The sequence below is a fragment of the Pongo abelii genome, chromosome 23 (genome assembly GCF_028885655.2).
Source record: "Pongo abelii isolate AG06213 chromosome 23, NHGRI_mPonAbe1-v2.0_pri, whole genome shotgun sequence".
Taxonomy (NCBI): domain Eukaryota; kingdom Metazoa; phylum Chordata; class Mammalia; order Primates; family Hominidae; genus Pongo; species Pongo abelii.
In genome coordinates this window covers 30,545,296-30,559,633 of record NC_085929.1, presented here as the reverse complement: position 1 = coordinate 30,559,633, position 14,338 = coordinate 30,545,296, and positions in this window count along the sequence as shown.

Sequence of the window (14,338 nt, the reverse complement as noted above, 5' to 3'; positions counted from 1 at the left end):
ACTACAGAAGACCATCAAGGAAACAGGGGACTTGAAAAGCACGATTAACCAATCGCACACACTAGACATGAACAGAACGTTCCACCCGACAGGAGCAGAAGAAGCATTCTTCTAAAGAGCACATGGAATATTCGCCAGTATAGAGCATATATTTGGTCCTAAGTCTCAAATTTAAGATGATTGAAATTACACAAAGTATGTTTTCTGGACACAGTGGAATAAAGTTAAAAATCAAGAACAGAAGGAAAACTAGAAAATTCACAAGCACATAGAAATTAAACAGCACACTCTTATACAACCAGTGGGTTAAAGAAGAAATCACAAGGGACATCAAAAAGTATCTTGAATGAATAAAAATGAAAACACAACATGCCCAAATGTATAGGATGCAGCAGAAGCAGTGCTAAGAGCAAAATTTATAGCTGTAAACACATAAGTTGAAGAACGATCTTGAATCAATAACCTAACTTTACACCTTAAGGAACTAGAAAAATAAGAGCAAACTAAACCCAACACCAGTAGAAAACAGGAAATAATAAAGATTAGAATGGAGACAAATGAAATAGAAAATAGAAAAGCAATAAAATAAATAAAACCAAAAATTGGATCTTTGCAAAGAGCAACAAAATTGGCAAACCTTTACTTAGAATAGCCAAGTGAAAAAATAAGGGTCAAATTATTCACCAAGAAAGAAAGTGGAGGCTGGGTGCAATGGCTCACACTTGTAATCCCAGTACTTTGGAAAGCAGAGGCAGAATGATCACTTGAGGCCAGGAGATTGAGACCAGCCTGGGCAACACAATGAGACTTTTTTCTAAAAAATATATATTTTTAAAAAATTAGCTTGGTGTGGTGGTGCATGCCTGTGGTCTTAGCTAACTGTGTAGCTGAGGTGGGAGGATCACTCGAGTTCAAGAGTTGAAGGTTACATTGAGCTATGATTACACCACTTCACTCCAGCCTGGGCAACATAGAACAACTTTATCTCAAAAAACAAACAAAAACAAAAATGAAGAAATGAGATGGAAACCAGAAAGAAAGAAAATGGAGACATCACATTGGTCATAGAAAAATACAAAAGTTTAGAAACAAATACTATGAATAATTATATGTGGACAATTTAGGCAACCTAGATGAAATGGGAAAATTTTAGAAACACACACTCTACCAAAACTGACTTAAGAAGAAAGATACAATTGTAATAGACCTGTAACAAATAAAGAGATTAAAATATTAACTATTTTTAAAAATTCGACAAGGAAAAGCCCAGGACCAGATGGCTTCACTGGTGAATTCAACTAAAAGCTTGAAGAACTAACACAAAGCCTTCACAAACTCTTCCAAAAAATAGAACAGGAAGAAATATTTTTCAACTCGTACTATGAGGCCAGAATTACTCTGATACCAAAGAGAGAAAAAGACATTACAAGAAAATAAAGTTACAAAGCAATATCCTTATAAATAAGATGTAAAAATCCTCAGCAAAATATTAGCAAATCAAATCCAGCAGCATATTAAAAGGATCATACACCTTGACCAGGTAGGATTTATCCCAGGAGTACAAATGCAGTTCAACACACAAAAATCAATCAGTGTAGCATACCATGTTAACAGACAGTCACATGATCATCCTAATGTAGAGAAGGCCTTTGACAAAATCTAACATCCTTTTACGATAAAATTACTCAGCAGATGACGACGAGAAAGGAACTTCCTCAACTTGACAAAAAGCATCTATGAAAAACCTATAACTAACACCATACTTCATTCATTGTGAAAGATCGAGCGTTTCCCTCCTAAGATCAGGAACAGGACAAGAATGTTCATTCACACTACTTCTACTTATTAGGGCAATTAGGCAAGAAAAAGGAACAAGGTGGAATGTAGATCAGAAAGAAAGAAGTAAAACCGTCTCTATTCACAGATGACATTCTAGGAATTCTTAAGGAACTCACTTAAAAACAATTACAGCTAATAAACGAGTTCAAGGCTGGGCACAGTGGCTCATGCCTGTAATCCCAGCACTTTGGGAGGCTGAGGCAGGCAGATCATGAGGTCAGGAGTTTGAGACCAGCCTGTCCAATATGGTGAAACCCCGTCTCTACTAAAAATACAAAAATTAGCTGGGCATGGTGGCACATGACTGTAGTCCCAGCTACTCGGGAGGCAGAGGCAGGACAATCACTAGAGCCCAGGAGGTGGAGGCTGCAGTGTGCCAAGATCATTCCACTGCACTCCAGCCTGGGTGACAGACTGAGACTCCATCTCAATAAAATAAAATAAATTCAGCAAGGTTGCAGGATACAAGATTAATACACAAAAATCAATAGTATACATTTGCAATAAAGGATCAAAATCAAAATTAAAACCACACTTCCATTTATAATAGCATCAAAAAGAATAAAATAGTTAGAATAAATTTAACCAAAGAAAAGCAACACTTCAACACAGCAAACTACAATGTGCTGTTGAAAGAAATTGAAGAAGCACCACCAAGCAATCTGACCTGAGAAAACATGCAGGTTCAACAGAATGAGTCCTGCTCTTCAGCAAGCTCTCATCTTGTGTTCAAGCTGGGTCTGTGAGGCAAGTTCAGCAACATAGACATGGACATGCAACCAAATCTGTAATGTAGAAAAGGCCAAGGGAAGGTGGATCAATCATTGGAAACATTCAACAATCCATGGAAGAAATGTTAAAAATGGAATCTCAGGGTCTGATGAAGTTGGAATATCACTCTTCTATGTATTTCAGTTGGAATCTGTTGAATGATTGGATACAGTAAAAGATAAATATAGGGAATTATTAGGTAGCATTAAATGTGTAATAAATGTAAAGAGAGGGAGCAAGTGCATACAAGGAAGTGTACGCTACTGGGTTTCTGTTGAATTGTTCATGGAGGACCATCAGCAGTTCAAGTGTGAAAGCTTGTCTTAAAATTAGCTGGATGTAGTGGCGTGTGCCTGTAATCCCAGCTACTCGGGAGGCTGAGGCAGGAGAATCACTTGGACCCGGGAAGCAGAGATTGCAGTGAGCCAAGATCGCACCACTGTACTCCAGCCTCGTGACAGAGCGATACTCCATCTCAAAAAAACAAAAACAGAAAAAAACTTGTCTTGAGGGACTGTGCCAGGCTTTACAGCTACAAACATCGTGGAGGAAGCTGTCTGCCCATTAGAAGCCCAGAGCCCAGAGGGACAGACTAGAGCAAATCCTCTCCCTCATTGGAGCTAGATGGGAACACAAATCTATCTGATAACTAACATGCAATTTTACTTCTCTTACCTTGTTTAATCCTCACAACCACCCTGATGAGTAGTAGTATTATCCCCATTTTGTAGATGAAGAAACAAGTTCTTCAAGGGGAAGGGATCCTCAGAGTAGCATATGAATGAGAGGCAGAACCAGAGTCAGGACCTATATCTTGTCTTCTCCTTCCTACAACTAGAAAAGTACCCACAACGAGGCAATGCTTTTGGTGCAGAGGAAGCAGTAGTGAACAAAATAGGCAAAAATCTCTACCTTTAGTGCTCACATTGTTGTGGAGAAAGACAAACAATAAGCACAGTAGAGAAGTAAAAATTAGAATGTTTTGCTAAAAAGTCCATAAAATTGAGTATTATTCAGCCATAAGAAGGGATGAAGTACCGTTATATGCTACAACATGGATGAACCTTGACACCATTATGCTAAATGAAAGAAGCCAGTCATAAAAGGCCACATATTTCATTATTCCATTTGAATGAAATCTCCAAAATAGGCAGATACTTCCTATCCACAGAGGTAGAAAGTAGATGAATGGTAACCAGGGGCTAGGGGAAGAGGGAAAATGGGCAGTGACTCTTTATTGGGTACAGAGTTTCTTTTTTGGGTGATGAAAATGATCTAGAATTCGATAACTCTGATGGTGACAAAACTTTGTTAATATACTAACAACCACGGAATTGGCTTTAAACCAATTGAATTTTAAAGTATACTTTGAAAGGGTGGATATTATGGTATGGGAATTATATCTGATAATGAAAATATGATTACATTGTTCAAAAGCATAGGGAAGCAGCTACAAAAAATATGAAGCGTAAATTGTGGCTCTTTTTATTCTGAAGTGTAAAAATTGAACATTGTATCTCAAAATATAAAACAAAAACAAAGAAAGCTAAAAGCCCTTCCATTTGGCCATCTTGGAGTAAGACCTACCACAGTCCAGTGCCTTTTACTCAGCCCCACAGCCTAGCCTATTGTTTACATGAAACCCTGTAGCTTCCACTCCTGTTTGACTGTTGGATGTAAGTTATGAGTGACCATATTGGGGGAAGGGAGGAAAACGCCCCATAAAAGTGTATCCTGGGGGCCTGAGGAGAGACGATGGCCCAGGTATCAGAACATGATATGCCTACTTATCCCTATCTCCTTGTCCACACATAAGGCTTGGAAGGCAGCCATGTTTTATATCATGTGATCTCCAACCAATGAGCTGATTGGCTTCTTCAACAAGAGCCCAGGTAGAGATTGGTGTCTAGAGGAGCCCATCAGATTCTAGAGGATCAGGCCTTTGGCAGTGGAAACTCCCCTGGGAAGATGTCATAGGGTCCTCAGGGTCAGACACAGAGAGAAGGAGACATTGGGACATAGAAAAGAGGCAAGAAAAAAACATACCTTGCAGTCTGTGAGGAACAGAGTGGCCCCCAGGGGCCTCCAGCCCGGGTTCTGGATCAAAGCTCCTCAAAGTTTAAGGTGCATTTAGATCACCTGAGGATCTTATGAAAATACAGACTCTGATTCAGTAGGTCTGGGTTTGGGGGTGGGAGCCTGTTAGTATATTTCTAACAAGCTCCCAGACAAGGCTGCTGCTGCTGCTGATCTAATGACCACATTTTGAGGCTGGACGGGGTGGCTCACACCTGTAATCCCAACACTTTGGGAGAACAAGGCAGGAGGGCCTCTTGAGGCTAGAACTTTGAGACCAGCCTGGGCAACGCAGCAGGACCTCGTGTCTAAAAAACAAGAGAGAAGAAGAAGAAAAAGGAAACAAAAAGAAGACCTCGACTAGAGTAGGAAGCAGCCAGACCACATATCTCTTCAATGGAGAAAAGAGTTTTTTTCTTGAGTAAATTGGAGTGTACCCATGTTCCTTGTCAATGATGGTAACTTTAAATGTCAAGAATGTGAGAGGGGCCAGGGGTGGTGGATCACACCTATAATCCCGGCACTTTGGGAGGCTGAGGTGGGAGGATCACTTGAGCCCAGGAATTCGAGACCACCCTGGGAAACAAAGTGCGACCCCGTGTCTACAAAGTCAAAAAATTAGCCCAGATTGGTGGCATTTACATGTGGTCTGAGCTACATGGGAGGGTGAGGCAGAAGGATTGTTTGAGCCCAGGTCGAGGCTGCAGTAAGCTAAGTTTGTACCACTGCCCTCACTCCAGCCTGGGCAACAGCAGGACCCTGTCTCGAAACAAACAAACAAACAAACAAACAAAAAACAAGAATAGTAGAGACAAGGGGAAGGCGTGGCCTGGGGTAGGGGCTGGGAGACTGGAGAACAACTGTTAGTGGTCCCATCACTGCCCAGAGCAGACAGTGCCCTGTCCACCCTCATGAGATCTTTGAACTCCTTGGACAGGACTGGCTATACATGAAAATGTGGGGACCCTTATTTTTAAATTGTTAAGAATGTTAAGATGGCAACAGCAAAGCTTTAAACCAACTGCATGGCCCTTCTGCGTTGTAGGCCCACGAGGCCGACACTGCTATTCACATCCTTGTATGCCTCCCTCCCCTTGAGTGTGGCTGGGGCCTGTGCTCTACTGCTTGGAAGCAAGGCTTATCCCTAAGCCTTATTTTCGGGAAGGTGGATTTGAGAGCTACTATCCCACATCCTTGCTTGGTGCCCTGTGAGTAAATCTTTTCTCTTTTGCAAAACTCGTGTCATGGTGATTAATTTACTGTGCAATGCCAGGCACTGTTGGAAACCTCTGGATAGACCTCACAGGGCCTCAGCCATCTGGGGAGGCGTCCGCTAGAGTGTAACAAATATGACCCCAGCAACTGGGGAGGGACAGCTCATTCCTTTATGAGGTGTGGGGCTGGCAGCCCCGCAGGCAGTCAGCCACCCTTCCTCTCTGGCCTCCATCCTGGGCACTGGGCCCGGCACTGGGAAAGGAGGCTGCTGCACCGCCTTTCTCCTCTTCGTTTTTTTTTTTTTGAGATGGAGTATCACTCTGTCCCCCAGGCTGGAGTGCCATGGCGTGAGTTCGGCTCACACTGCAAGCTCCGCCTCCCGGGTTCACGCTATTCTCCTGCCCCAGCCTCTCGAGTAGCTGGGACTACAGGCGACCGCCACCGCGCCGGCTAATTTTTTGTATTTTTAGTAGAGACGGGGTTTCACCGTGTTAGCCAAGATGGTCTCGATCTCCTGACCTCGTGATCTGTCCCCCTCGGCCTCCCAAAGTGCTGGGATTACAGGCGTGAGCCACCGCGCCCAGCCTCTCCTCTTCCCTTTTAGTGGGAAATATACCTGCAGCCTAGATTCCCAGAAAGGGGTGGTGAGAGAGCAGACACGCCACTGATTGACCCAAAGTTCTCGGAGCCAAGGGATGAGTGAAGAGGGCGTGGCCGGACTCGGGGCTCCTGGTGTGGTGCACCGATGCAGGCTCCGTGACCCAGCAGTTCCTGCCCAAGCCTCACCTACCCCCAGCCGTTCCTGTCCGCCGCCCCCAACCAGCCATTCCTGACCGCCGTCCCCAACCAGCCATTCCTGACCGCAGTTCCTGTTCCTGGGCCTGTCCCCAGGTTTGTCCCCAGGGCCCGTCTCCTAGGTTTAGGTCTGCCTTCCCACGCCCCACCCCATTGCCCCCGCCGTGGGTCTGGAGCTGTACCTGGGCCTGCTGTCCCAGCCCTGCAGTGCAGTCTACATCTTCGCCAAGAACGGCATCCCCTTCGAGCTTCACACAGTGGAGCTGACCAAAGCTGGGCTGGGCAGGCAGGTCCGGGGAATATTGGCCGCGGATCCCTGCCTGTCCCCGCTGCTTTGCAGTCGCGCCGAGAATGCAGACTAACACGAAGAATCAGACTCTCCGGTGTAGAAACTATTACATAATTATCTTTTTTATTATTTTTACTTTTTGGAGACAGGATCTAACTCTGTCACTCAGGCTGGAGTGCAGTGGCACAATCATGGCTCACTGCAGCCTCGACCTTCCAGGCTCAAGCGATCCTCCCACCTCAGCCCCTCAAGTAGCTGGGACGACAGGTGCCCACCGACATGCCCGGCCAATTTATTATTATTATTATTATTATTATTGAGAGGAGGTCTTGCTGTGTTTCCCAGGCTGGCGTAGAACTCCTGGGTTCAAGTGATCCTCTTGCCTTGGCCTCCCAAAGTGTTGGGATTACAGGCATGAGCCGCCATGCCCCGCTGGTTGTCCATTTTAATAGAGGCTTGATCTTTGCTTGTGAATACAAAACATTCTTCAAAATACAGGTTTAGAGAGGGCACAGCAGGCACAGAAGGAGGGTACGGAAATGGAATGGGGCCAGAATATCTTCACCCCATGTGCTTGGAAAAAACAATGAAGCTGCCTCTTTGTGTCCTAGGTAAAATAGTCCCTGTGTACCCCTGCCTATGTCTCTTCCACTTTTTTATTATTTATTTATTTATTTATTTATTTTTTACAGTGTCTCGCTCTGCAGCCCAGGCTACAGGGCAGTGGCATGATCTCAGCTCACTGCAGCCTTGACCTCTCAGGTTCAAGTGATTCTCCCAACTTACTCCTCCCAAGTAGAATAGTTGGGACTACAGGCATGTCCCCATGCCCAGCTACTTTTTTTTTTTTTTTTTTTTTGGTATGTGTAGACGTGCGATTTTGCCATGTAGACCAGGCTGACCTTGAACTCCTGAGCTCAAGTGATCCTCCTGCCTCATGTTTCTAAAGTGTTGAGATTACAGACATGCACCACCGTGTCTGGCCCTGGGTCTCTTTCACTTTTATGTATTTCTTGGCATTCTTCTGCCTTTTCTTTCTTCTGCATCTGACTTGCCCTATCCCATGGGGCTTCTCACCCAGCTGAAGGGGCTGCTCCTAGAGGCTAGAGGCTGGAGGGCCCTGTGGCAGGGCAGTGGGGGAGGCCAGCACCCTCACCCTGAGCTCCAGCGTTTGCTGGTCTGGCTGGCATACAGAGATGCAGCTGGAGCAGAATTCAGTGGAGGAGGCAGGACTATAACTGAGCAGTAGGGCAGAGAGAAGAGCCAGAGCCACCTGGGCAGGCCAGAAGGAGGACCCTGCTCAGCTGACCCTTCACAATTTCTGCCCTTGGTAGTCCTTGCTGCCCTTGGTACAATCAGCTTGAGCCACCTGCTGCAGAACAGGGCTGGACACGGAGGCAGTTTGTGGAGGGAGAATGGGCAGGGGTGTGCATTTCCATTCAGTAGAAGGCCAAAGAGGTCCACATGTAGGCCTATGATCAGACTGGGGCCTGGCTTGACTGAGGCCCTCTGATCCAAACACCAGGCACCTAATGCGGCCTCCAGCACTGGCCTAGAGTGCGAAAGTGAGTCAGACCTGGGAACCCCCAGTGGGGAGGGAGCCTTGAGAGTTTGGCATAAGAAAGGAAGAAGAGCTGAGCCACTGGAGGCTGAGTGACTGAATGGGGCAGGGATTCCCAGCAAGAATGAGGTTGGTCTGAGGGTTGGGAACATGTTTGGCTGGGACTCTGGGGTATTGACAGGTCACCCAGCCTGGTCAGAAGGGCCTAAGTCCCCAGCTGGGTTAGGAAGCTGAATCAGAGGGGGCAAGCCTAGAGCCCAGGGAGGAGGCTGGAGGGGTCTGACCTATGGATGGAACGGGCTGGGGGTGGGGTGTGAATTACAGCTCCAGGGAATTGTTCTTGAGCCACGCTTCAAGTAGCTGGACACAGGAAAGGTGGCCTTCTGATGGGGTCAGGATCTGTGACCCAGTGACTAGCAGAGAGGCCTCCTCTTCCCTGATGCCTCCCAGATAGGGGCCTCAGAAAGCTGGTGCTGGGATTTTGGGATGGGGGTGGGCAGAGACCTCAGAGAACTCTGGGTTGTCCCCACTCACCTCTCTGATCTCGCCTGCAGGTCAGCAGCACAGCGATGCCTTTGCCCAGGTGAACCCCCTGAGGAGGGTGCCGGGACTTGAAGGATGGGGACTTCACCTTGGCTGAGAGGTAACCAGTCCCTGGGCTGCTGCCGGGCCTTGTGGGGCCAGTCGTCTGTCTGTTCACTGTTGATGGCTGGGATCATGGACTGTGGGCCCTGCACCAGCCCCAGGGTGAAGAATGGGCTGAGGCAGGTAGAGGTGCCCAGTGTTGAGAAGGGCTATAGAAGTCCCCTCCTGCATTGTACAAATGAGGAAACTGAGGCTGGAGGAGGGGAGGGACTTGCACAAGGCCACAGGGCCCAGTCTGCTTCCAGGCCTCCTCACCGCCAGCCTTGCCCTCCGAAAAAAGGAGAGTGCTAAGTTTGGAGGAACGGCTGTACCAGGCATCTTAGTGCTATCATTTTGCCCACAAATCCTGTGGGTCAAATGCTGTTTCCCTGGAGAGTTGAGGGACCACTCAGCGAGCTTCAGTGGCTATTTGCTAAACATCCACCAGGGCCAGACCCCATTTAAGCCCTGGGGCTTGAGCAGCAAATGTGTCTACGCCCTTCCCCTCATGGAGCTCACATTCCATTAATAGAAGGGGGAGCTGACAGTAACCCATGCAAACATTTAACATATCAAATGTTGATGGATGCCATGGAAAAAATAAACAGGGTAAGAGTGGGGGTGTATGTCATTATGAGTAGGATGTTGAGGGAAGACTCCCTGGAGGAGGTGGCATCTGAGCAGAGAGCTGTAGGAATGTGCAAGGCATGAGGGGAAGGGTGTTCTGGTTGGAGGGAAGAGTGAGGGCGAAGTCTCCATGTGGGACAATGCATGGGGTTCAGACTGGAGAGCAACGGGCCAGGGCAGGTGCAGTGAGCAGGAAGAGCAAGAGGTCACGACAGAGGGGAGCATGGGACACTGGGAAGGCTTTGGCTCTTACCGCAGGTGGACTGAGTCGCTGGAGGGTTTTGAGCAGAGGAGAACTGTGATCTGACTTAGGTCGTAAAGGATCCCCCAGGCAGCGGGGAGAAAGCCACTGCAGTCATCTGGGATGCAGCGCTGGAGCCCCAGACCAAGGTGGTGGTGGTGCAGGGTTGCGGGGGATTGTGGTCAGTTCTGACTTTTCTTGAAACTCTGACTGCAGGGTTTGCTGAAGGGTTGGAGGTGGGTGGGAAAATGAAAGCCAAAACCAGCCTCCAGGTTGGTGGCTGCATGGTGGCATCCTTTACCGAGGTCACATAGTGCCTCCGTGGTGGAGCCGGATTCACGTTCAGAGCCTGGGATCACTGGATGGTCTGACACCCATAGAGGCATGATGAGCTCTGGGGGTCAGACTGCACAACCCTTCACCATAGGTGAACGGGAGATGGGACAGGGTGGGAAGCAATGCTGCTATGTCACCTGGACGGCTCTCTCCCTGCTGGCCTTGCTCCTGGCCCTGTCCATGCTTTGGATATGTTGGGGAGATACCCAACTTGCTCTCGTTCTTCAGACTCACACTGGGTGCCCCTTCCTCCTGGAAGCCTTCCCTGAGCCCCTGCTGAAGTTCATAACATTTTGTTTCTTCCTTGCTGCCCTTAGTGGAGATGACAGTCTGGCCCCGTGTAGGGCTGTGTGACCCTGGGCACTTACCTAACCTCTCTGAGCCTCACATCCCTCCTCTGCATCATGGGGATAGTGAAAATGTCCCAGAAAATGGCTGAAGAGTGTTCAGGGCATGCTTTCTGCCCCTGTCATGTCCCCCTACTATGGCTATCTTGCTGTGTATGAGCTGCATGTACAAAGCACCTGACCACTGGTACCCCCAGGACCTGCAGGCCCGCGCCCGTGGGGATGAGTACCTGTCATGGCGGCACATGGCCCAGCAGAGTGGCTGCTGCTGGGCCATGTGGCAGAAGGTGAGCCATGGAGGGCAGGGACACCTCCCGGGATGCCCAAGGGATGCTGCTTTCACTTTACAAAATCCTGTTTAGACCTGAGACCAAATCCTGGAATGCCAGAAACTGCCTAATTCACCCAACTCGTTCCATAGAGGGAAACCAAGGACCAGAGCCAAGGAAGGATTCCCCTAATGTGCCTTAATTCCACAGCTGCCACCTGCACACTTACACTCACACACTGTTTGACACACAGCCACACACATTCACACACACATCCACCCAGGTCCACACACAGTCACACGATTTATCACATTCACACATATACACCCACATACACAATCATAACATTTACACACAGTCACACAATCACACAGTTAACTCATATACACACATATACACCCACACAATCACACAATTCACTCATATTCAACAAAGTCACACAACTCACATTGACACACATACACACCAACCCCTCACACAATTCACGTACATACACACACATACACCCACATACAAAACCACACCATTCACTGACATTAATACAAAGTCATCACACAGTTCACTCACACACACACACACACATACACCTCACACACACAGGCATACAAGTCACACCAACAAATTCACATAGTTCACCCATTCACACACATTCACCCACATACACAAATTCACACTGCTTTGTCACATTACACACCATTCAAATTCACACACGTATATACTTACGTACACACAGTTCACTCACATCTCACACATATACACCCACATACACACAGTTCACTCACGTCACACACATATACACCCACACATAAACACAGTCACACAATTCACTCACGTTCACACCCAGTTCATTGACATTCGCACACATACACACGCACCACACACAGGCAATTCAGTCACATGGCCGAATGCCAGTCCTCACCTTGCTACACTTCCCTTCCCAGTGTCGCCTCTGCCTTTGGCCCTCAGCATCCCCTTCCCATGCCTGGACTGCTGGAGAGCCCTGAACACACCCCATCTTCATGCCTCCAGCACTAGCCCAAGCCCTTCCCTCTGCCAAGAGCACTAAGTGGAACTCAAGTTCACTTCTAGGGACCCTTCCCTGCCCCTCCTGCCAGGTGACCTGAGGATCCTGCTGGCCCCGCTTGACAATGATGCACACCATGGTTAGTTCAGCTGAGGTCGCTCTCCCAGACTTACTGCCACCTACACAGCACTGGGACTGACTGTTTAACTTTATTCTTTATTTCGTGTACTTTATTGGAGTGTCTGTTGAAAGCAAAACCATCCAATAAGGAGCAACCCCAAGGCAGCCAGCATGGATCAAGAAGGCATAGGCTGTGGCCGCCATCCCCAGTGCCTGATGGGGAGAGGGGGTGGTAATGAAAAAGGCCCAGGAAAGCAGGCCAGAGTGTCCCCCAAAGTATGAGAAATCACTGGAAGAGAGAGCCAGAATGGGACCTAAGACAGAAGCCACCACCAGGCACCCTTAAGGCAGGACAGTTGCAATGGTTACTTGGAATACTTCCGGCTAGGAGTGGTGTTGCCGGAAGTCGGGGACCCCAAACAGAGGGACCGGCTGAAGCCATGACAGAAGAACGTGGATTGTGAAGATTTTATGGACATTTATTAGTTCCCGAAATTAATGCTTTTATAATTTCTTATGCCTGTCTTTACTGCAATCTCTAAACATAAATTGTAAAGATTTCATGGACACTTATCACTTCCCCAATCAATACCCTTGTGATTTCCTATGCCTGTCTTTACTTTAATCTCTTAATCCTGTCAGCTGAGGAGGATGTATGTCACCTCAGGACCCTGTAATAATTGCATTAACTGCACAAATTGTACAGCATGTGTGTTTGAGCAATATGAAATCTGAGCACCTTGAAAAAAGAACAGGATAACAGCAATTGTTCAGGGAATAAGAGAGATAACCTTAAACTCTGACCACCGGTGAGCCGGGCAGAACAGAGCCATATTTCTCTTCTTTCAAAAGCAAATGGGAGAAATATCCATGAATTCTTTTTCTCAGCATGGAACGTCCCTGAGAAAGAGAATACGCACCTGGAGGTATCGGCTTATAAACAGCCCCCCTGGGCGTGGCCTGTCTCTTATGGTCGAAACCGCAGAGGTGAAATATACTCCAGTCTCCCATAGTGCTCCCAGGCTTATTAGGAAGAGGAAATTCCCACCTAATAAATTTTGGTCAGACCGGTTGATCTCAAAACCCTGTCTCCTGATAAGATGTTATCAATGACAATGGTGCCCGAAACTTCATTAGCAATTTTAATTTTGCCTTGGTCCTGTGGTCCAGTGATCTCGCCCTGCCTCCACTTGCCTTGTGATATTCTATTACCCTGTTAAGTAGTTGATGTCTGTCACCCACACCTATTCGCACACTCCCTCCCCTTTTGAAAATCCCTAATAAAAACTTGCTGGTTTTTGTGGCTTGTGCGGCATCCCGGATCCTACCAACGTGTGATGTCTCCCCCAGATGCCCAGCTTTACAATTTCTCTCTTTTGTACTCTGTCCCTTTATTTCTCAAGCCGGCTGATGCTTAGGAAAAATAGGAAAGGCCCTACATGATTATCGGGGCAGGTCCCCCAATAGAGTGGCACATGGTGGGCACAGGTCAGGCATGGGAAATGGGGGGCCCCAAGGCCACAAGACACGTGGGCAGGTAGCCCAGAGTGTGTATGGAACATCCTGTTTATTGGTCGGCAGTGACATCTACTGTCACATTTGAGAACTGCATCCACAGCCACATGGCTTCCTGTGAAGACCTCAGGGCAAACTGGGGAACCCTGCCCTTCTTGGAAGGTGATGCTAGGGGGGATGAATAACACCTTTCTTGGAGGTTTGAATTCCTCAGGGCCCCTCTGGCATATTGGTCTTCCTAATTCCTCCCTTGATCCCCCAGCTCTAGGGGTAGTAGCTTCTTGCAGTGTTTACCTCTGTGTTAATCTGGATTCTCTCTGTCTTTGGTGTTCTCTAATGCATGGTTACCAATTCTTTATAACAAGTTCTCTCTGTTAAAATAATTGTGGTGGGGTCCATCCCTTGGATATACATGGAGGTCTGTGTGACAATGTATAATCTTACTATTTGCTGTTATTACAAAACTGTCCTAGAAGACATGAATGCTTGTTAAAAGAAATCTTTTATATTTCCTAGACTTCAAACACCATTGCTATGAACTGTGAAACATCGCCTATATCCTTTAATAGTTTGCAATTAGAGTTGGTTACTTACTTAATATTTTGTTGCCCTGGTGATACAATTATGTTGACTTGTGATTGTGAGGTTACTTTGGTTAACCATGATGAGGATTACTAGCACATACTTTT